Raw genomic sequence first — 22,427 nt, forward strand, 5'->3', positions numbered from 1 at the left:
AGAGTTGGGATAAATGGTTCATTCTCTAGTTGGCAACCAATAACTAGTGGGCTGCAGCAGGGATCAGTGCTGGGATCCCAACTATTTACAATCTATATTAACGACTTGGAAGAAGGGACTGAGTGTAACGAATCCAAGTTTGCTGACGATACAAAGATGGGAGGAAAAGCAATGTGTGAGGAGGACACAAAAAATCTGCAAAAGGACATAGACAGGCTAAGTGAGTGGGCAAAAATTTGGCAGATGGAGTATAATGTTGGAAAGTGTGAGGTCATGCACTTTGGCAGAAAAAAATCAAAGAGCAAGTTATTATTTAAATGGAGTAAGATTGCAAAATGCTGCAGTACAGCGGGACCTGGGGGTACTTATTGCAAAGGGGATGGAGTATAAAAGCAGGGAAGTCTTTCTACAGCTATATAAGGTATTGGTGAGGCCACACCTGGAATACTGTATGCAGTTTTGGTTTCCATATTTACGAAAGGATATACTTGCTTTGGAGGTAGTTCAGAGAAGGTTCACTCGGTTGATTCTGGGCTGAGGGGTTTGACTTTTGAAGAAAGGTTGAGTAGGTTGGGCCTCTACCCATTGGAATTCAGAAGAATGAGAGGTGATCTTATCGAAACATATAAGATTATGATGGGGTTTGATAAGGTGGAAACAGAGAGGATGTTTCCACTGATGGGGGAGACTCGAACTAGAGGGCATGATCTTAGAATAAGGGGTCGCCCATTTAAAACAGAGATGAGGAGAAATTTCTTCACTCAGAAAGTTGTAAATCTGTAGAATTCGTTGCCTCAGAGAGCCGTGGAAGCTGGGACATTGAATAAATTTAAGACAGAAATAGGCAGTTTCTTAAACGATAAGGGGATAAGGGGTTATGGGGAACATGTGGGAAAATGGAGCTGAGTCCATGATCAGATCAGTCATGATCTTATTGAATGGCGAAGCAGGCTCGAGGGGCTGTATGGCCTAGTCCTGTTCCTATTTCTTATGTTCTTATAATAGGCTTGCCAGTAAAGTTGAAGCCCATGGAATAAAACTTAACGATCTCATTTAACGCAGAAAAGTGCAAAGTGATACATTTTGGTCGAAAGAATGAGGAGAGGAAATATAAAGCTCCGTTTTGGAGCTTAAGCAGCAGCTGGAGTCACTGCGGTGCATCCGCGAGACTAAGAGCTACGTGGATAGCACATTTCTAGAGGTCACCCCGCAACTTAAGAGTGTGCAGGCAGAGAGGGAGTGGATGGCCGTCAGACAGAAGAGCAGGACTAGGCAGGTAGTGCAGGAGTCCCCTGAGTCCATCTCGCTCTCCAACTGGTATTCTCTTCTGAGTACTGGTGGGGGGGGCGATACTGCCTCTAGGGAGTGCAGCCAGAGTCAAGTCCATGGCACCACAGGTGGATCAGCTGCACAGCGGGGGAAGAAGAATGGAAGAGCTATAGTGGTAGGGGATTCAATAATCAGGGGAGCAGACAGGCGTTTCTAGGCCGCAGACATGACTCCAGGATGGTATGTTGCCTCTCTGGTGCCAGGGTCAAGGATGTCACCGAGCGGCTGCAGGACATTCTGGGGGGGAGAGGGTGATCAGCCAGAGGTCGTGGTCCATATCAGGACCAATGACATAGGTAGAAAGAGGGATGAGGTCCTGTTGGAAAAGTTTAGGGAACTAGGAGAAAGATTAAAAAGCAGGACCTCAAAGGTAGTAATCTCCGGATTATTCCTGGTGTCATGAGCTAGTGAGTACAGAAATAGGAGGATAGAGCAGATGCATGTGTGGCTGGAGAGATGGTGCAGGAGGGAGGGCTTTAGGTTCCTGAGGCATTGGGACCGCTTCTGGGGGAGGTAGGATCTCTGCAAGCCGGACGGGTTGCACCTCAACAGAGCCGGGACCAATATCCTCGCAGGGGAGTTTGTTAGTGCTGTTGGGGAGGGTTCAAACTGGCTCGGTAGGGGGATGGGAACCTGAGAATAGATTCAGTAGGGGGAGTAAAGCTGGAAGTAGGAAGCAAAAATTTTGAAAGTGAGTTTGAAGGACAGAGGAAACAAGCAGGAAAAAAGGGTCAAAACAAATTTAAAAGCTCTTTGTCTAAATGCACACTGCATTCATAACAAAATAGATGAGTTGACGGCACAAATAGATGCAAATGGGTATGATCTGATAGCCATTACAGAGACGTGGTTGCTAGGTGACCAGGACTTATAACTAAATATTCAGGGACATTTGACAATTCGGAAGGACAGACAGAAATGAGAAGGGGGTGGGGTAGCTCTGTTAATAAAGGATGGGATCAGTGCGTTAGTGAGAAATGATATTGGCTCAGAGGATCAAGATGTTGAGTCAATTTGGGTGGAGATAAGGAATAATAAAGGGAAAAAGTCACTGGTGGGCATAGTCTATAGGCCCCCTAACAGCAGCTACACTGTTAGACGGAGTATAAATCAAGAAATAATGGAGGCTTGTAATCAAGGAATGGCAATAATTATAGGTGATTTTAACCTTCATTTTGATTGGACAAAGCAAATTGGCCAGGGTAGCCTCGAGGAGGAGTTCATAGAGCATATCTGGGATAGTTTCCTTGAACAGTACATTGCGGAACCAGCCAGGGAGCAGGCTATCTTAGATCTAGTACTGTGTAATGAGGCAAGATTAATAAATGATCTCGTATTAAAAGATCCTCTAGGAATGAGTGACCATAACATGATTGAATTTCAAATTCAGTTGGAGGGTGAGAAAGTTGGATCTCAAACCAGTGTCCTAAACTTAAATAAAGGAGATTACAAGGGTATGAGGGCAGAGTTGGCTTAAGTGGACTGGGAAAATAGACTAAAGAATGGGACGGTTGATGAGCAGTGGCAGATATTTAAGGAGATATTTCATAACTCGCAACAAAAATACATCCCAATGAGAAGGAAAGACTGAAAGAGAAAGGATAACCATCTGTGGCTAACTAAGGAAATAAGGGAGGGTATCAAATTGAAAACTAGGGCATACAATGTGGCCAAGACTAGTGGGAGACCAGAGGATTGGGAAATTTTTTAAAGCCAGCAGAGAACCACTAAAAAAATGATTGAGAGGGAAGATAGATTATGAAAGTAAACTAGCATGAAATATAAAAACAGATAGTAAGAGTTTCTACAGGTATATAAAAAGGAAAAGAGTGGCTAAAGTAAATGTTGGTCCCCTGGAGGATAAGACTGAGGAATTAATAGTGGAGAACAGGGAAATAGCAGAGACGTTGAACAAATATTTTGTATCGGTCTTCATGATAGAAGACATTAAAAACATCCCAATAGGGGATAATGAAGGGGCTATAGGGAGGAAGGAACTTAATACAATCACTATCACTAATGAAGTAGTACTAGGTAAAATAATGGGACTAACTGCGGACAACTCCCCTGGACCTGGTGGCTTACTTCCTAGGGTATTTAAGAGAAGTGGCTACAGAGATAATAGATGCATTGGTTGTAATCTACCAAAATTCCCTGGATTCTGGGGCGGTCCCAGCAGATTGGAAAATCGCAAATGTAACACCCCTATTTAAAAAAGGAGGCAGACAGAAAGCAGGAAACTATAGACCAGTTAGCCTAACAGCTGTCATTGGGAAAATGCTGGAGTCCTTTATTAAGGAAGCAGGAGCGGGACATTTGGAAAAGCATAATTCAGTCAAGCAGAGTCAGCATGGATTTATGAAAGGGAAATCATGTTTGACAAATTTGCTGGAGTTCTTTGAGGATGTAATGAGCAGGGTGGATAAGGGGGAACCAGTGGATGTGGTGTATTTGGATTTCCAGAAGGCATTCGATAAGGTGCCACATAAGAGGTTACTGCACAAGATAAAAGCTCACGGGGTTGGGGGTAATATATTAGCATGGATAGAGGATTGGCTAACGAACAGAAAACAGAGAGTCGGGATAAATGGGTCATTTTCCGGTTGACAAACAGTGACTAGTGGGGTGCCGCATGGATTTGTGCTGGGGCCTCAACTATTTACAATCTATATTAATGACTTGGATGAAGGGACCGAGTGTAATGTAACCAAGTTTGCTGATGATACAAAGATGGGTGGGAAAGCAAATTGTGAGGAGGACACAAAAAATCTGCAAAGGGATATAGGCAGGCTAAGTGAATGAGCAAAAATTTGGCAGATGGAATATAATGTGGGAAAATGTGATGTTATCCACTTTGGCAGAAATAATAGAAAAGCAAATTATAATTTAAATGGAGCAAAATTGCAAATAGCTGCAGTGCAGAGGGACCTGGAGGTCCTTGTGCAGGAAACACAAAAAATTAGTATGCAGGTACAACAAGTAATCAGGAAGGCAAATGGAATGTTGACCTTTATTGTAAAGGGGATAGAGTATAAAAGCAGAGAAGTCCTGCTACAACTGTACAGGATATTGGTGAGGTCACACCTGGAGTACTGTGCACTGTTTTGGTCTCCGTATTTAAGGAAGGATATACTTGCATTGGAGGCTGTTCAGAGAAGGTTCACTAGGTTGATTCCGGAGATGAAGTGGTTGACTTATGAAGATATGTTGAGTAGGTTGGGCCTGTGCTCATTGGAGTTCAGAAGAATGAGAGGTGATCTTATAGAAACTTTTATAAGATAATGAGGGGGCTCGACAAGGTGGATGCAGAGAGGATATTTCCACTCATAGGGAACTAAAACTAGGGGACATAGTCTTAGAATAAGGGGCCGCCCATTTAAAACTGAGATGAAGAGAAATTTCTTCTCTCAGAATCTCGGAATTCTCTGCCCCAGAGAGCTGTGGAGATGAATATATTTAAGGTGAAGATAGACAGAATTTTGAGCAATAAGGGAATAAAGGGTTATGGGGAGTGAGCAGGGAAGTGGAGCTGAGTACATGATCAGATCAGCCATGTTCTTATTGAATGACGGAGCAGGCATGAGGGACCAAATGGCCTACTCCTGCTCCTATTTCTTATGTTCTTATGTTCTTAAACTAAAGAATACAATCCTACAGTGGGTTCATGATCAGAGAGACCAAGGGGTATATGTGCACAAATCATTGAAGGTGACAGGGCAGTTGAGAAAGAAGTTATAAAAAGCTTATGGGATCCTGGACTTCATGAATAGAGGTACTGTAGAGCCACCTAAGAACTCATGCTAAGAGTGGAATCAAGTCTTCCTCGATTCCGAGGGACTGCCTATGATGAATAGAGGTATAGAGTACAAATGCATGGCCATTATGATTACATAGGATTACGTAGGATATACAGCACAGAAACAGGCCATTCATCCCAACCAGCCCATGCTGCGTTTATGCTCCATTCGAGCCTCCTCCCATCTTTCTTCATCTAAATCTCTCAGCATAACCCTCTATTCCCTTGTCTCTCATATGCTTTTCTAGCCTTCCCTTAAATGCATCTATACTATTCGCTTCAACCACTCCCTGTGGTAGCGAGTTCCACATTCTCACCACTCTCTGAGTGAAGAGGTTTCTTTTAAATTCCCTATTGGATTTATTAGTGACTATCTTATATTGATGGCCTCTAGTTATGCTCTTCCCCACAAGTGGAAACATATTTCTCTGTATTCACTCTATTTTCATAATTTTAAAGACCTCTATTAGATCACCCCTCAGCCTTTTTTCAAGAGTAAAGACACCCAGCCTGTTCATCCTTTTCTGATATGCATACCCTCGTATTTCTGGTATCATCCTTGTGAATCTTTGCTGCCCCCTCTCCAGTGCCTCCATATCCTTTTTATAAAATGTCGACCAGAATTGTACTCAGTACTCTAAGGGGTCAAAGTTGCCCACCGCCCGAAATGCGTCACACCTGCCATGCTTGAAGTGTTCCGGCCGCCCCATGCATGAGGCAGCCAAACCATAGAAATTCAGCACTTTGTGGGGTTTTTTGGAGCGGGGCGGAAGTGGCCTCATAATTAGGGCAGAAGATGGGGCGGGGCGGAGTAGCCGTCACCAGTGGGACAGAAGTGGGGGTGGGGCGGAGTAGCCGTCACTAGCAGGGCGGAAGTGGGGTTGGGGCGGAGTGGCTGTCACTAACAGGGCGGAAGTGGGGTTGGGGTGGAGTGGCTGTCACTAGCAGGGTTGAAGTGGGGTTGGGGCAGAGTGGCTGTCACTAACAGGGCGGAAGTGGGGTTGGGGCGGAGTGGCTGTCACTAGCAGGGTTGAAGTGGGGTTGGGGTGGAGTGGCTGTCACTAGCAGGACGGAAGTGGGGTTGGGGTGGAGTGGCTGTCACTAACAGGGCGGAAGTGGGGTTGGGGTGGAGTGGCTGTCACTAGCAGGGTTGAAGTGGGGTTGGGGCAGAGTGGCTGTCACTAACAGGGCGGAAGTGGGGTTGGGGCGGAGTGGCTGTCACTAACAGGGCGGAAGTGGGGTTGGGGTGGAGTGGCTGTCACTAGCAGGGTTGAAGTGGGGTTGGGGCGGAGTGGCTGTCACTAGCAGGGTTGAAGTGGGGTTGGGGCGGAGTGGCTGTCACTAGCAGGGTTGAAGTGGGGTTGGGGCGGAGTGGCTGTCACTAGCAGGGTTGAAGTGGGGTTGGGGCGGAGTGGCTGTCACTAGCAGGGTTGAAGTGGGGTTGGGGCGGAGTGGCTGTCACTAGCAGGGTTGAAGTGGGGTTGGGGCGGAGTGGCTGTCACTAACAGGGCGGAAGTGGGGTTGGGGCGGAGTGGCTGTCACTAGCAGGGTTGAAGTGGGGTTGGGGCGGAGTGGCTGTCACTAGCAGGACGGAAGTGGGGTTGGGGCAGAGTGGGCTGTCACTAGCAGGACGGAAGTGGGGTTGGGGCGGAGTGGTTGTCACTAGCAGGGTTGAAGTGGGGTTGGGGCGGAGTGGCTGTCACTAGCAGGACGGAAGTGGGGTTGGGGCAGAGTGGGCTGTCACTAGCAGGACGGAAGTGGGGTTGGGGCGGAGTGGCTGTCACTAGCAGGACGGAAGTGGGGTTGGGGCGGAGTGGCTGTCACTAGCAGGGTTGAAGTGGGGTTGGGGCGGAGTGGCTGTCACTAGCAGGACGGAAGTGGGGTTGGGGCAGAGTGGCTGTCACTAGCAGGGTTGAAGTGGGGTTGGGGCGGAGTGGCTGTCACTAGCAGGACGGAAGTGGGGTTGGGGCGGAGTGGCTGTCACTAGCAGGGTTGAAGTGGGGTTGGGGCGGAGTGGCTGTCACTAGCAGGACGGAAGTGGGGTTGGGGCGGAGTGGCTGTCACTAGCAGGGTTGAAGTGGGGTTGGGGCGGAGTGGCTGTCACTAGCAGGACGGAAGTGGGGTTGGGGCGGAGTAGCCGACACCCGAAGTTATCAGCGCCGCACTAATGACGTCATCGCGCTGGCGCGTCACAATGTCTCTCCCCATCAGTTAAAGGGGAGGGCCGCTGCAAACTTTGCTGTCACTTTAGTGGCAAACACTGGATCACCAGGGAGGCTTTCGGCCGGGGCAGCAGCCTGGCACCCAAGAAAGGGTGCCAGCCAAATCCGCAGCTATAATTGTTGGTCCGACCTGGCAGTCGGCTGACAAAAAAAATAACATGGCGTTGCCGGTAGCACCACCTCCCCTTTAAGGGCGGTCGTGCCGCCAAGCCACAGAGAGTATATCGACAGCAAAAGCTGTCAGGGGTACCGTTCGGCGGCAGTGCCGCTCCCGAGTGGCAGTTTCAGGCAGGAGTCCCCACCGGTCGATAAGGAGTCAGCGTGTGCACATCGCTCCAAACCTGAGGAAGGGCAATTTTTTAAATGGCAGCCCCTCCGCAGAGACTTGGCGGCCATTCCGCACTGACCTGTAGCCGCTGCCAGAGGCCTTATAGAAAAGAGAAATTTTGGCTTCTACTTGTGGTCTAACCAAGGTTCGATACAGGTTTAACATCATTTTTCAATCCTATACCTCGAGAATTAAATCCTATTGCCTGGTTTCCTTTTTGTAAGGCCTTGCTAACCTGTGTCACAATGTTTAGTGATTGTGTATTTGTACACCGAGATCCTTCTTTTCCTCTACCCCACCTAGACTCGCACCCTCAAAGTAATAAGTGACCTCTCTATTCTTCCTACCAAAATATAATACCGCACATTTATCTGTATTAAACTTCGTTTGCCAATTATATGCCCATTATGCACGTTTATTAATGTCCTCCTGTAATTCGTTGCCGTCCTCCTCAGTATTGACTATCGCCCCAATTTGGTGCCATCTGCAAATTTAGAAATTGTGTTTTTGATTTCAAAGTTTAAATCGTTAATATAAATTGTGAACAACAGTGATCCCAGCACTGATCCTTGTGGAACACCATCCACCTTCTGCCACTGTGAATAACAACCCTTTACCCCTACTCTCTGCTTTCTGTCTTGAAGCCAACTAATTATCCATTCTGCTACTTGTCCCCTGACTCTGCATTCTCTGACCTTGCTCATCAGTCTATTATGGGGTATCTTATCGAAGGCCTTTTAAAAATCTAGATAAATTACATCTACTGCATTACCATTGTCTATGCTCTCTGTTATCTCTTCAAAAAAATTCAATGAGGTTGGTCAAGCAAGACTTTCCCTTTTGAAATTCCTGCTGACTATACATTATTATATTTTTTGTTTCTAGATGTTCTTCTATTTTCTCCTTTAGGGATTCCATTATTTTTCCTGCCACCAATGTTAAGCTATAATAAGGTCTATAATTTCCTGGACATGTTCTATCCCCCTTCTTAAATATAGGTATTACGTTAGCTATCCACCAGTCATTTGGCACGACGCCTTTTTCGAACGAATTATTAAATATATGTAATAATGCCTCTGTTATCTCTTCCCTAGATTGTGGATGCAATCTAGCCAGTCCAGGGGTTTTATCCTCTTTGAGTTTGATTATTTATTATTTATTATATCCCCGTTTTTTATTTTAAATGCACTTATCTCATTACTAATCTTATCATCCAATGTGATGTTCACTTGTTCTATCTCCCTGGTAAATACTGAAGCAAAATAATTATTTAATATTTCTGCCATCTCTCTATCGTAACCTGTGATATTATCCTGTCTATCCCTTAATGGCCCTATTTCCATCCCAACCTTCCTTTTTTTTGATGTGCCTGTAAAATATTTTACTATTTTGTTTAATGTTCCTTGATAGTTTAATTTCCTAGTTCCTCTTAGCCTTCCTAATGGTTTTTTTGACTTCTCTCCTCATCTTTTCATATTCTCCCTTATCATGCACTCTCCTGCTGTCTATGTACTTAATATATGCCTCTTTCCTTACCCTCAATTGTTCCCTTATGGCTTTATTCATCCACAGAGTCTCATTAGTGTTTAGTTTGTTCTTTCCTTTTAGCAAAATTTATTGTCCATGCATTCTGTTGAACACCATTTTAAATGTTTCCATTGCTGTTCTACATCATTTTTTGCCGATATTGTTGCCCTTTGTTGCCCATTTTATTTTCCCAAGTTCTATTTTCAGCCTTTATATGATGAACCTTTATAAAAACACTAGTTTGGCTTCAACTGGAGTATTGAGTTCAATTCTGGACACTGCACTTTAGGAAGAAAATTAAGGCCTTAGAGAGGGTGCAGAAAAGATTTACGAAAATGATTCTAGGGATGAACCACTTCAGTTACCTGGATAGACTGGAGAAGCTGGGGTTGTTCTCCTTAGAGCAGAGAAGGTTGAGAGGAGATTTGATAGAGGTGTTCAAAATCATGAGGGGTCGGGAGAGAGTAGATAGAGAGAAACTGTTCCCATTGGCAGAAGGGTCAAGAACCAGAGGACACAGATTTAATAGGATTGGCAAAAGAACCAAAGGCGACATGAGAAAAAAACATTTTTACACATCGAGTGGTTAGGATCTGGAATGGACTGCCTGAAAGTGTGGCGGAGGCAGATTCAATTGTGGCTTTCAAAAGGGAGTTGGATAAGTACATGAAGGAGAAAAAATTGCAGGACTTTTGGGAAAGGATAGGGGAGTGGGACTAGCTGAATTGCTCTTGCAGAGAGCTGGCACGGGCTTGATGGGCCGAATGGCCTCTCTCCAGGCTGTAACCATTCTATGATTCTATGCATCTGGAAACTGAAGAAACAGTCCACAGCACTCAGCTAAGTCACGGGGAGGGAGTTCTGTAAGCGCCTTGCAATCAGGGTTGGGAGGCATAACCTTTTCTTTTGTGCCCAGAATCGCACCGCTGCTCCTCCTGGCTCCATAAGGAAAGTCAGAAAAATTAAAATGACTTAATTTTGGGGCTTCTTATGACCCCAACTCCTCTTCTCACAAGTTGGACCTGGCAGGAATGCCATAACCACATCCCTGCTCAGGCCCACAGCTAAAATAGCAGCTAGGCATGGATGATGTAATCAGAGTTCTATCTACATATTTAAAGAAAGACGCTGATGGTGTCCTGTGGGATTAATGTGGGACATTGGCAGGTGAGTCCTCTGACTGATCTTAACTGCCCACTCAGCCAGCTCCTGCTGAACATGCAGGGTTAGAATTGCCCATTTAGACTCATTTTATTAGAATAGATATTAAGAGAAGATCTGATAGAAGTGTTCAAAATTATAATCACTTTTGATAAGGCAAAATTTGGATTAAAAAAAAAATCCACTTGATGGTGAGTTGGTAACTAGAAGCACCAATGTCAGAGTTCTCGATCAGGCCAACATCCCCAGCATCAAAGCACAGACCACACTCGACCAGCTCCGTTGGGCAAGCCACATTGTCCGCATGCCCGACACAAGACTCCCAAAGCAAGCGCTCTACTCGGAACTGCTACACAGCAGGCGATCCTCAAAGCCTCCTTAATAAAGTTCAACATCCTCACCAACACCTGGGAGTCCCTGGCCAAAGATTGCCTTAAGTGGAGGAAGAGCATCCGGGAGGGCGCTGAGCACCTTGAGTCTCATTGCCGAGAGCATGCAGAAAGCAAGTGCAGGCAGCGGAAGGAGCATGCGGCAAACCAGACTCCCCACCCACCTTTTCCTTCATTGACTGTCCCACCGATGACAGAGACTGTAATTCCCATATTGGATAGCACAGTCACCTGAGAACTCACTTTTAGAGTGGAAGCAAGTCTTCCTCGATTTTGATGGACTGCTTATGATGATGATCATGATGAGAAGAGATCAATCTAAAATCATCAGCAAAAGAATGAAAAGAGGTTAGAAGAAAGGTTTTACCCAGATGGTTGTTACTACATGAATGCCCGAACAGAAACAGTAATGGAAGCAAAATCTATAGTAGCTTTTAAGATGGAAGTACATAAATAGTTGAGAAAAAAAATTAAAATGGCATTGGGAAATCGCAGGGGAATGGGATTATGTGGATAACTGTTTCAAAGAGTCTATACAAACATGATCAGCAAAATGGCCTTGTTCTGTGTTATAAATAGCTATGATATTATGTGGTAGATTTTTGTCTTTTGCACTTGGGCATAAAGCATGACCTGGGCACTGCGTAAGGCGGAAAATTAGAAGGGAATATTGGAGCCTGCCTGATATTCCACTCTGTGTCGTACCGAGATGCCTCTTTACGGTCAGGAACTAAAGATGAAATTCTATCCCCATGTTTCTAATTTGATTCATTTTTGCTTCACTAGTGGGTGGGATTAGGCCAGCTCTACCTCACCACTTCCTCTCTCGACCCCTCCAATGCCTTTGAGCTGTCACGATGCTTGTCTGCCATCCAGTATTACATAGAAACATAGAAACATAGAAAATAGGTGCAGGAATAGGCCATTCGACCCTTTGAGCCTGCACCGCCATTCAATATGATCATGGCTGATCATGCAACTTCAGTACCCCATTCCTGCTTTCTCTCCATACCTCTTGATCCCTTCAGCCATAAAGGCCACCCTTTTAAATATATCCAATGAACTGGCCTCAACAACTTTCTGTGGTAGAGAATTCCACAGGTTCACAATTCTCTGAATGAAGAAGTTTCTCCTCATCTTGGTCCTAAATGGCTTACCCCTTATCCTTAGACTGTGACCCCTGGTTCTGAACTTTCCCAACATCGGGAACATTCTTCCTGCATCTAACCTATTGGATGAGACAAATGGAAATCGAACAGTTCAAATGCTTTTGTTCGCTTGGCTTCCATTTAATATTTCAAACAAATCATTAAAAGGGCTGATGATAACAAAATTTATCCCTCACTGTGCTTTTCAGTTCAAAGTTCACAAGGTCATCAGTGATGAGGAAGACCATTCAGTCCATATTAGTTCATCCATCCAGAGAGATCCTAATGTTCCTCCCATTGTAGCATCCTAAAGTTTGTCTAATGATTCCAGGATGTTTGCCTCCACAATGCTTCCTGGAGGCATGTTCCACTCATCATAGAAACATAGAAACATAGAAACATAGAAAATAGGTGCAAGAGTAGGTCATTCGCCCCTTCGAGCCTGCACCACCAATCAATAAAATCGTGGCTGATCGTTCACCTCAGTACTCCTTTCCTGCTTCTCTCCATACACCTTGATCCCTTTAGCCGTAAGGGCCATTTTTAACTCTCTCTTGACTATATCCAATGAACTAGCATCAACAACTCTCTGCTGTAGGGTATTCCACAGGTTAACAACTTTCTGAGTGCAGAAGTTTCTCCTCATCTCAGTCCTAAATGGCTTACCACTTATCCTTAGACTATGTCCCCTGGTTCTGGACATCCCCAACATTGGGAACATTCTTCCTGCATCTAACCTGTCCAGTCCTGTCAGAACATTATATGTTTCTATGAGATCCCCTTTCATCCTTCTCAACTCCAGTGAATACAGGCCCAGTCGATCCAGTCTCTCCTCATATGTCAGTCCTGCCATCCTGGGAACCAGTCTGGTGAACCTTTGCTGCACTCCCTGAATAGCAAGAATGTCCTTCCTCAGATTAGGAGAGCAAAACTGAACACAATATTCCAGGTGAGGCCTCACCAAGGCCCTGTACAACTGCATTAAGACCTCCCTGCTCCTATACTCAAATCCCCTAGCTATGAAGGCCAGCATACCATTTGCCTTCTTCACCGCCTGCTGTACCTGCATGCTAACTTTCAATGACTGATGTACCATGACACCCAGGTCTCATTGCACCTCCCCTTTTCCTAATCTACTGCCATTCAGATAATATTCTGCCTTGGTGTTTTTGCCACCAAAGTGGATAACCTCACATTTATCTACATTATACTGCATCTGCCATGCATTTGCCCACTCACCTAACCTGTCCAAGTCACCCTGCAGCCTCTTAGCATCCTCCTCACAGCTCACACTGCCACCCAGCTTTGTGTCACCTGCAAACTTCAGGTGTGTAAAGGTCCAGCTATCTGAGACAATGCACAACAAGGTTATGTTCAAAAACAAAAATTTAATACCAAAATTGGTCTGAAATCATAAGTATCACAGCCAATAACACCCAACCCTTGGCCACACTCTAATTTTTCCACCATTGACATAAATCACATGTTCAATATGTCCAGCAACACAGAATGCAAAGGCAAAGCAGGAGCGTGGTCCCCAGGCCCGATACATTGCAACAAATTGCATACACCCAGATGTAGATATAACACAGCCATTACCTATGGACATACAACTCATTTTCCTTCCCCCCTCCCCTTCTTCTCTCCACTTTTATCCCTTCCTCTCCTCGCTCCATGGCACCTGGCCGAGGAGCTCCTCAGGAAGTGCCTCACTGGGGAGGGATGAAGGCAGGTGCAGTGTTGCACGGGTACAGGAGCGGGGTGTGCCGAGGGGGCAACATCGTCGATAGCTTCTTCTGTAGAAGATTACAGGACGACATGGCATGAGATCATTGCGTGATATCATTGCTAGGTACTGTCAAAGAGACTGTTGCAACACATAACCGACAGATGTAATCATGATTATTATGATAATTATCATTCTTTACCTAAAGACGTACAGCGTGACCACAAGTTTTGAGTAAAACATTCCTGGTAAAAGTGCAAGATCTCACATCTGCTGATAGTCACTCATGACCGTTACAAATCAAATTATATAAATACATAAGTACATGTAAATCAATGTAATACTTACTCTTGCGGATCCCACAAGGTTATTCCATTGTTTGCGGCATTGGTTGCCCTCACACACCTCATTGGTCGCCGTCGAGACCACCTCTGCTATCTCGGTCCATATCTTCTGATATGCCTTTGGGGTGGGCATCCCACGCCCTCCCTGTGTCAAATCACCCCAGCGTAACTCGACCTCCTGCAGGAGGGAGGCATTTGCCTCGTCCGAGAACCTCCTGGCTCTTTTGCACCCTCCAATGTGCTCCTCTCCCAGTTTACTGCTCTCTCCAGCGTCAGTCTCCACAATGTGCTGTGATGCCTCCTCCTCTCTCTCCATTATAGGCCAAATTCGGTTAAATATGTGGCTGGTAACACCTGCTTTTTGTTTCTCTACTTGCTGTGAGGATCTAAAGTCTCCCTCCTTCCTCTCAAAGCAGCCACACCACATCCAGCCACGCCTTCAGTCCCTCTGAGCTCCCTCTCTCTCTGTCTCCTCTTCTCCGCATGTCATGGTGACCCTTGACCTCCAGAATTACGGGAATCGAGCATTGCCATGCCATTGCTAAGGACGGCCACGCTTTACAGCAGAAGGTCAAAAAAATGTAATGGTACCGCCCATTTTATATCGCTTGCGGTAATGCCCATTTTCAAAAGTGGAGACTAGGTGGTTTGAGAATGGGCGAGAAGCCGGCAATCTGAAAACCCTTTTTTACCACCCACAGCAGATATATTGCCCAGTTCTCCACAAAAGTGGAAGTTCTAGCCCAAAGTCTCTTTAGTCTTTCCGGGATCAGTCTCATAATCAAAGGATATGGGGATAGTGCAGGCAAGTGGAGTTGAGGTAGAAGATCAGCCATGATCTTATTGAATGGTTGAGCAGGCTCGAGGGGCTGAATAGCCTACTCCTGCTCCTATTACTTATGCTCTTATATTTTCATGGTTCTTCTCTGCACTGCTTCCAGTGCTTGAATTTGTCCCATGTTTTATTGTGACCAGAACTGGACTCAGCATTCAAGATCTATGACTCCTATGACTTATATTCTACTGTTCAATAAACTATTAGCTTTATTGGCTGCTACTCTGCATTGGTTGCATGTATTTACCATTGAGTCCACTAAGACTTCCAAGGGCTGAAATTGCCCCTTTCTATAAGGCCCATGGCGGAATGGCCACCGAATCTCCACGGAGGGGCCGCCATTTTAAACATTGCCCTTCCTCAGGTTTAGAGCGGTGTAAGGGACCTGCTGTGGCCCTTACTGACCGGTGGCGACCCCTTCCCAAAATTGCCCACAGGTGCTTTTGCTGTTGGTACACTCTCTGTTGCTTGGTGGTCTGGCCGCCACGTTATTTTTTTTTGTCGGCCAACTGCCAGGTTGGGCCGCTAATTATGGCCGAGGGGTCGACCGGGCCGCTCCCTGGTGTCCTAAGTTTGCCACTGAAGTGGTGGCAGAGTTCGTAGCGGTGCTCCTCTTTAACTGATGGTGAGGGACATTGTGACGCACCAGCTCGATGACATCATCAGCATGGCGCTGATGACTTTGAGCATCGGCTACTCTGCCCCATCCCCATTTCTGCCCCGATGATGAGGCCCCTTCCATTCCACTTTAAAAAAACACAGAAAGCTGAATTTCTCCGGTTTGGTCTTCCCATGCACTGGGGCAGTTGGAACACTTCAAAAACGGTAGGTGTGACTGGTTTCGGCGGTGGGAAATTTCAGCCTCCTACTTTCTTAGGTTACCTGTGCTCAACACTGGGATAGAGACAGAATTCAGCCTCATTGGTATCTTGTAATAGATTGACATCTCCTTTATCTGAAACTTAAGGCAGCATTACTGCCAGGTTTGATGGATGGAATGCTGCTTTCCTGCAATGATAGATTATTTTGTTTTCCTTTCATTTAAGTCCACATTTCTGTTCTACAGTTCCATGCTTACTACTTCAGCTGAGAGAACAGGACAGTGCAGCATGTACACTGTTCCTGGTTACATTTAATGACTGGGCAACTCACATTGCTGTTGCTATTTACAACAACATTATTTTGTTAATTCTGTGTGTTTCCAATCTCAAAACGGTGTAAAGTTCATTGAAAAGTACACTATTGTGATGTACTGACCAAGTTTAATTTGTTTTATTCTGTAATTACAGCTGTTATCAGTGTCAATTAGGGAGATACATAGGTAAAGAGGAACATTAGAGTAAATGCCATGCTGAATATAGTAAAGATCCAACAAATTAAGCTCAGCCTGCAATGAAGCCCATTAGTAAGCTGATTGTATCAGAGTAGTTTAAGTTGCTATAATAATGTCATAAATGATGCATTTATTAATCGCCTTTGCTGTAAGCTGTCATGCAGGAAACCAATATAAGCCAAAGCAAAAATGTTTAAAGCTTTACTTAACTGCTACTGTATGCAGAATCTTTTGGAATTCAAACTCACCTCTGGTCTTTACGTTCCAGAAGTTTAGCCAAATTGATTTAACGTGAATGAGTTAATTTAGCTCGTATCCATGATAATTTGTAGGCCTTCAGTATAAGACATCACAAAGGCTGAAAAGGGTAAAAGAGATGAGGTAAATTGTAAAATGGTGATTAGGTGACGTCAGACTTGGGATTTGAAAGCCTGCAGAAATTGTAAGAGAAAGAAAAGACCGAAGGTGGTAAGGAGTTCCAAAGTTTCACACATGCCAACTATCAGCGTTTCACATCGGCTGTCAACATTTCTTCAGCCCTATCAGCGTATTGATGACAGGTCTCAGAAATCTCCATTTCACAGCCAGGCCCCAGATTTTTAGTGCACATGAGCACAAATTAGCATGCGTCGGGAGTTTAGTGAACACAGATCAGACCTGCACTGGCTCAGTGGCATTGGGAATCAGACAGGTAGGGGATTTATGATTGAGGGTAAAATTTGTTTCCTATTTTTCCCAAAAGATGTTAGTGAGAAATAAGTGTTGAAAATGGGTAGAGCATGCTAACAACCAGGCTCCAACTTTATCCGTTGCTGAGCCTTTAAGGCATTGACTCTAGGGGAATCAAGCAAGATAGGGAAAGTGGAGTTGAGGTCGAAGATCAGCCATGATCTTATTGAATAGCGGAGCAGGCTCGAAGAACCATAAGGCCTACTCCTGCTCCTATTTCTTATGTTATAATTCTTATGTTCTTATGTTCATTTTATATATGCTTTACCAGTGCATTCCATGGGCAAGTGGAAAGCAAACATTACCTTCACCCCTGTGCTCGCTGACCGACATTGGCTGCTGGTTAAGCAACATCTCGATTTTAAAATCCTCATCCTTGTTTACAAATCCCTCCATGGCCTCGCCCCTTCCTATCTCTGTAATCTCCTTCAACCTCACAACCCCTCGAGATATCTACGCTCCTCAAATTCTGCCCTCTTGAGAATCCCTGATTATAATCGCTCAACCATCAGTGGCCATGCCTTCAGCTGCCTGGGTCCTAAGCTCTGGAACTCCCTCCCTCCCTCTCTGCCTCTCTATCTCTCTTTCCTCCTTTAAGATGCTCCTTAAAACCTACCTCTTTGACCAAGCTTTTGGTCATCTGCCATAATTTCATCTTATGTGGCTCGGTGTCAAATTTTTTTGTCTTATAACACTCTTGTGAAGTGCCTTGGGACATTTTACTATGTCAAAGGTGATATATAAATATAAGTTGTTGTTGTTGTAGATGTTATCATTACTATTCTTTGACCAGCTTGGCCAGCAACACAGGAGCAATGCAGGAAGGAATTTTTAGCAAATGCCCCAATATTTGGCAGTATTTCCTCTCTGCCAAAATGAATAATCAAGACTAGAAAGTTCACCCCTCTGTGAAATGCAGCTGCCAGTTGAGAGGAGCAGCCAACTTCTCACTTAGTTTCTAATGGCCCACCACAGTCATCGGACAAATTGTATTGCAAGGTTACTTGATGATGGATTCATGAATAATGTATTCTTAGAGAGATGTCTGTTGAAGAGGAAACATTAATTAGTGCTGAGATCTCACCCCATCAGGGCAGCAAGTGTGAAATGGAAAGCTGGGCTGTCTCCACTTTTCAAGCCAATGAAATCAATGGGAAGAGTGCCGGCGTGAACTGGAGGAAGAATTCAAGAATAGTACCAGCTTATAAGAAGATAAGAAATAGGAGTAGACCATTTGGCTCCTCAAGCCTGCTCCGCCATTCAATGAGATCATGGCTGATCTTCTACCTCAACTACTCTTGTCTGTACTATCCCCATTATCTGGAATTGAAGGAGGAGAAGAGTGCCAGGTTGAATTGAGGGAGAGAGGGGGAGGACCCATGAGGTTGGAAGAGAAGAGCGTGTCTCTGTGATAGGTTGGTGAGCAGGATGGGGCACAGTGTCTGTGAACATTTGGCGAGCAGGATGGGGCACGGTGTCTATGAACATTTGGTGAGCAGGATGGGGCACAGTGTCTGTGAACATTTGGTGAGCAGGATAGCGCACAGTGTCTGTGAACATTTGGTAAGCAGGATAGGGCACAGTGTCTGTAAAATGTTGGTGAGCAGGGTTGGGCACAGTGTCTGTGAACATTTGGTGAGCAGGATGGGACACAGTGTCTGTGAAATGTTGATGAGCAGGATGGGGCACAGTGTCTCTGTGAACATTTGGTGAGCAGGATGGGGCACAGTGTCTGTGAACATTAGGTGAGCAGGATGGGGCACAGCGTCTGTGGACATTTGGCGAGCAGGATGGGGCACGGTGTCTGTGAACATTTGGTGAGCAGGATGGGGCACAGCGTCTGTGAACATTTGGTGAGCAGGATGGGGCACAGCGTCTGTGAACATTTGGTGGGCAGGATGGGGCACGGTGTCTGTGAACATTTGGTGAGCAGGATGGGGCACGGTGTCTGTGAACATTTGGTAAGCAGGATGGGGCACAGTGTCTGTGAAAGGTTGGTGAGCAGGATGGGGCACAGTGTCTGTGAACTTTTGGTGAGCAGGATGGGGCACAGTGTCTGTGAACATTTGGCGAGCAGGATGGGGCACGGTGTCTATGAACATTTGGTGAGCAGGATGGGGCACAGTGTCTGTGAACATTTGGTGAGCAGGATGGGGCACAGCGTCTGTGGACATTTGGCGAGCAGGATGGGGCACGGTGTCTGTGAACATTTGGTGAGCAGGATGGGGCACAGTGTCTGTGAACATTTGGTGAGCAGGATGGGACACAGTGTCTGTGAAATGTTGATGAGCAGGATGGGGCACAGTGTCTCTGTGAACATTTGGTGAGCAGGATGGGGCACAGTGTCTCTGTGAACATTTGGTGAGCAGGATGGGGCACAGTGTCTGTGAACTTTTGGTGAGCAGGATGGGGCACGGTGTCTGTGAACATTTGGTAAGCAGGATGGGGCACGGTGTCTGTGAACATTTGGAGAGCAGGATGGGGCACGGTGTCTGTGAACATTTGGTAAGCAGGATGGGGCACAGTGTCTGTGAAAGGTTGGTGAGCAGGATGGGGCACAGTGTCTGTGAACTTTTGGTGAGCAGGATGGGGAATAGTGTCTGTGAACATTTGGTGAGCAGGATGGGGCACAGTGTCTCTGTGAACATTTGGTGAGCAGGATGGGACACAGTGTTTGTGAACATTTGGTGAGCAGGATGGGGCACAGTTTCTGTGAACATTTGGTGAGCAGGATGGGGCACAGTTTCTGTGAACATTTGGTGAGCAGGATGGGGCACAGTTTCTGTGAACATTTGGTGAGCAGGATGGGGCACAGTTTCTGTGAACATTTGGTGAGCAGGATGGGGCACAGTGTCTCTGTGAACATTTGGTGAGCAGGATGGGGCACAGTTTCTGTGAAATGATGGTGAGCAGGATGGGGCACAGTGTCTGTGAACATTTGGTGAGCAGGATGGGCACAGTGTCTGTGAAATGTTGGTGAGCAGGATGGGACACAGGGTCTGTGAACATTTGGTGAGCAGGATGCGGCACAGCGTCTGTGAAATGTTGGTGAGCAGGATGGGGCACAGTGTCTGTGAACATTTGGTGAGCAGGATGGGGCACAGCGTCTGTGAACATTTGGTGAGCAGGATGGGGCACAGTGTCTGTGAACATTTGGTGAGCAGGATGGGCACAGTGTCTGTGAAATGTTGGTGAGCAGGATTGTGAACATTTGGTGAGTAGGTAGGGGCACAGTGTCTGTGAAATGTTGGTGAGCAGGATGGAGCACAGCGTTTGTGAACATTTGATGAGCAGGATGGGGCACAGTGTCTCTGTGAACATTTGGTGAGCAGGATGGAGCACAGCGTTTGTGAACATTTGGTGAGCAGGATGGGGCACAGTGTCTCTGTGAACATTTGGTGAGCAGGATGGGGCACAGTGTCTGTGAACATTTGGTGAGCCGGATGGGGCGCAGTGTCTGTGAAAGTTTGGTGAGCAGGATGGGGCACAGTGTCTGTGAAAGGTTGGTGAGCAGGATGGGGCAAAGTGTCTGTGAACATTTGTTGAGCAGGATGGGAACAGTGTCTGTGAAAGGTTGGTGAGCAGGATGGGGCACAGTGTCTGTGAAAGGTTGGTGAGCAGGATATGGCACAGTGTCTGTGAACATTTGGTGAGCAGGATGGGGCACAGTGTCTGTAAAATTTGGAAGCAGGATGGGGCACAGTGTCTGTGAAATGTTGGTGAGCAGGATGGGGCACAGTGTCTGTGAAATGTTGGTGAGCAGGATGGGGCACAGCGCCTGTGAACATTTGGTGAGCAGGATGGGGCACAGTGTCTGTGAACATTTTGTGAGCAGGATGGGGAACAGTGTCTGTGAACATTTGGTGAGCAGGATGGGGAACAGTGTCTGTGAACATTTGGTGAGCAGCATGGGGCACAGTGTCTGTGAACTTTTCATGAGCAGAATGGGGCACTGTGTCTGTGAACATATGGTAAGCAGGATGGGGCACAGTGTCTGTGAAATGCTGGTGAGTAGGATGGGGTACAGTGTCTGTGAACATTTGGTGAGCAGGATAGGGCACAGTGTCTGCGAACATTTGCTAAGCAGGATAGGGCACAGTGTCTGTGAAATGTTGGTGAGCAGGATGGGGCACAGTGTCTCTGTGAAATGTTGGTGAGCAGGATGGGGAACAGTGTCTCTGTGAACATTTGGTGAGCAGGTACGGGCACAGTGTCTATGAAATGTAGGTGAGCAGGATGGGGCACAGTGTCTGTGAAGATTTGGTGAGCACGATGGGGCACAGTGTCTCTGTGAACATTTGGTGAGCAGGATGAGGCACAGTGTTTCTGTGAACATTTGGTGAGTAGGATGGGGCACAGCGTCTGTGAACATTTGGTGAGCAGGATGGGGCACAGCGTCTGTGAACATTTTGTGAGCAGGATGGGGCACGGTGTCTGTGAAATAATGGTGAGCAGGATGGGGCACACTGTCTCTGTGAACATTTGGTGAGCAGGATGGGGCACAGTGTCTGTGAACATTTGGTGAGCAGGATGGTGCACAGTGTCTGTGAAAGATTGGTGAGCAGGATGGGGCACAGTGTCTGTGAACATTTGTTGAGCAGGATGGGGCACAGTGTCTGTAAACATTTGGTGAGCAGGATGGGGCACGGTGTCTGTGAAATGTGGGTGAGCAGGATGGGGCACAGTGTCTGTGAACATTTGATGAGCAGGATGGGGCACAGTGTCTGTGAACATTTGGTGAGCAGGATGGGGCACAGTGTCTGTGAACATTTAGTGAGCAGGATGGGCACAGTGTCTGTGAAATGTTGGTGAGCAGGATGGGGCACAGTGTCTGTGAACATTTGGTGAGCAGGAGGCGGCACAGCGTTTGTGAAATGTTGGTGAGCAGGATGGGGCACAGTGTCTGTGAACATTTGGAGGGCAGGATGGGGCACAGTGTCTCTGTGAACATTTGGTGAGCAGGATGGGGCACAGTGTCTGTGAACATTTGGTGAGCAGGATGGTGCACAGTGTCTGTGAAAGATTGGTGAGCAGGATGGGGCACAGTGTCTGTGAACATTTGGTGAGCAGGATGGGGCACAGTGTCTGTAAACATTTGGTGAGCAGGATGGGGCACGGTGTCTGTGAAATGTGGGTGAGCAGGATGGGGCACAGTGTCTGTGAACATTTGATGAGCAGGATGGGGCACAGCGTCTGTGAACATTTGGTGAGCAGGATGGGGCACAGTGTCTGTGAACATTTAGTGAGCAGGATGGGCACAGTGTCTGTGAAATGTTGGTGAGCAGGATGGGGCACAGTGTCTGTGAACATTTGGAGGGCAGGATGGGGCACAGTGTCTGTGAAATGTTGGTGAGCAGGATGGGGCACAGTGTATGTGAAATGTTGGTGAGCAGGATGGGGCACAGCGTCTGTGAACATTTGGTGAGCAGGATGGGGCACAGTGTCTGTGAACATTTTGTGAGCAGGATGGGGAACAGTGTCTGTGAACATTTGGTGAGCAGGATGGGGAACAGTGTCTGTGAACATTTGGTGAGCAGCATGGGGCACAGTGTCTGTGAAC

At 46.4% G+C, this 22,427-nt stretch overlaps 1 protein-coding gene across 2 annotated transcripts in view; it reads left to right on the forward strand.

The window, feature by feature from the left end:
• The window catches only part of glra2 (glycine receptor, alpha 2), a 536,786-nt gene that overhangs the window by 19,782 nt on the left and 494,577 nt on the right, over positions 1-22,427 (forward strand). The gene's annotated exons all lie outside the window — the stretch shown is intronic.

The sequence above is a fragment of the Pristiophorus japonicus genome, chromosome 11 (genome assembly GCF_044704955.1).
Source record: "Pristiophorus japonicus isolate sPriJap1 chromosome 11, sPriJap1.hap1, whole genome shotgun sequence".
NCBI lineage: Eukaryota > Metazoa > Chordata > Chondrichthyes > Pristiophoridae > Pristiophorus > Pristiophorus japonicus.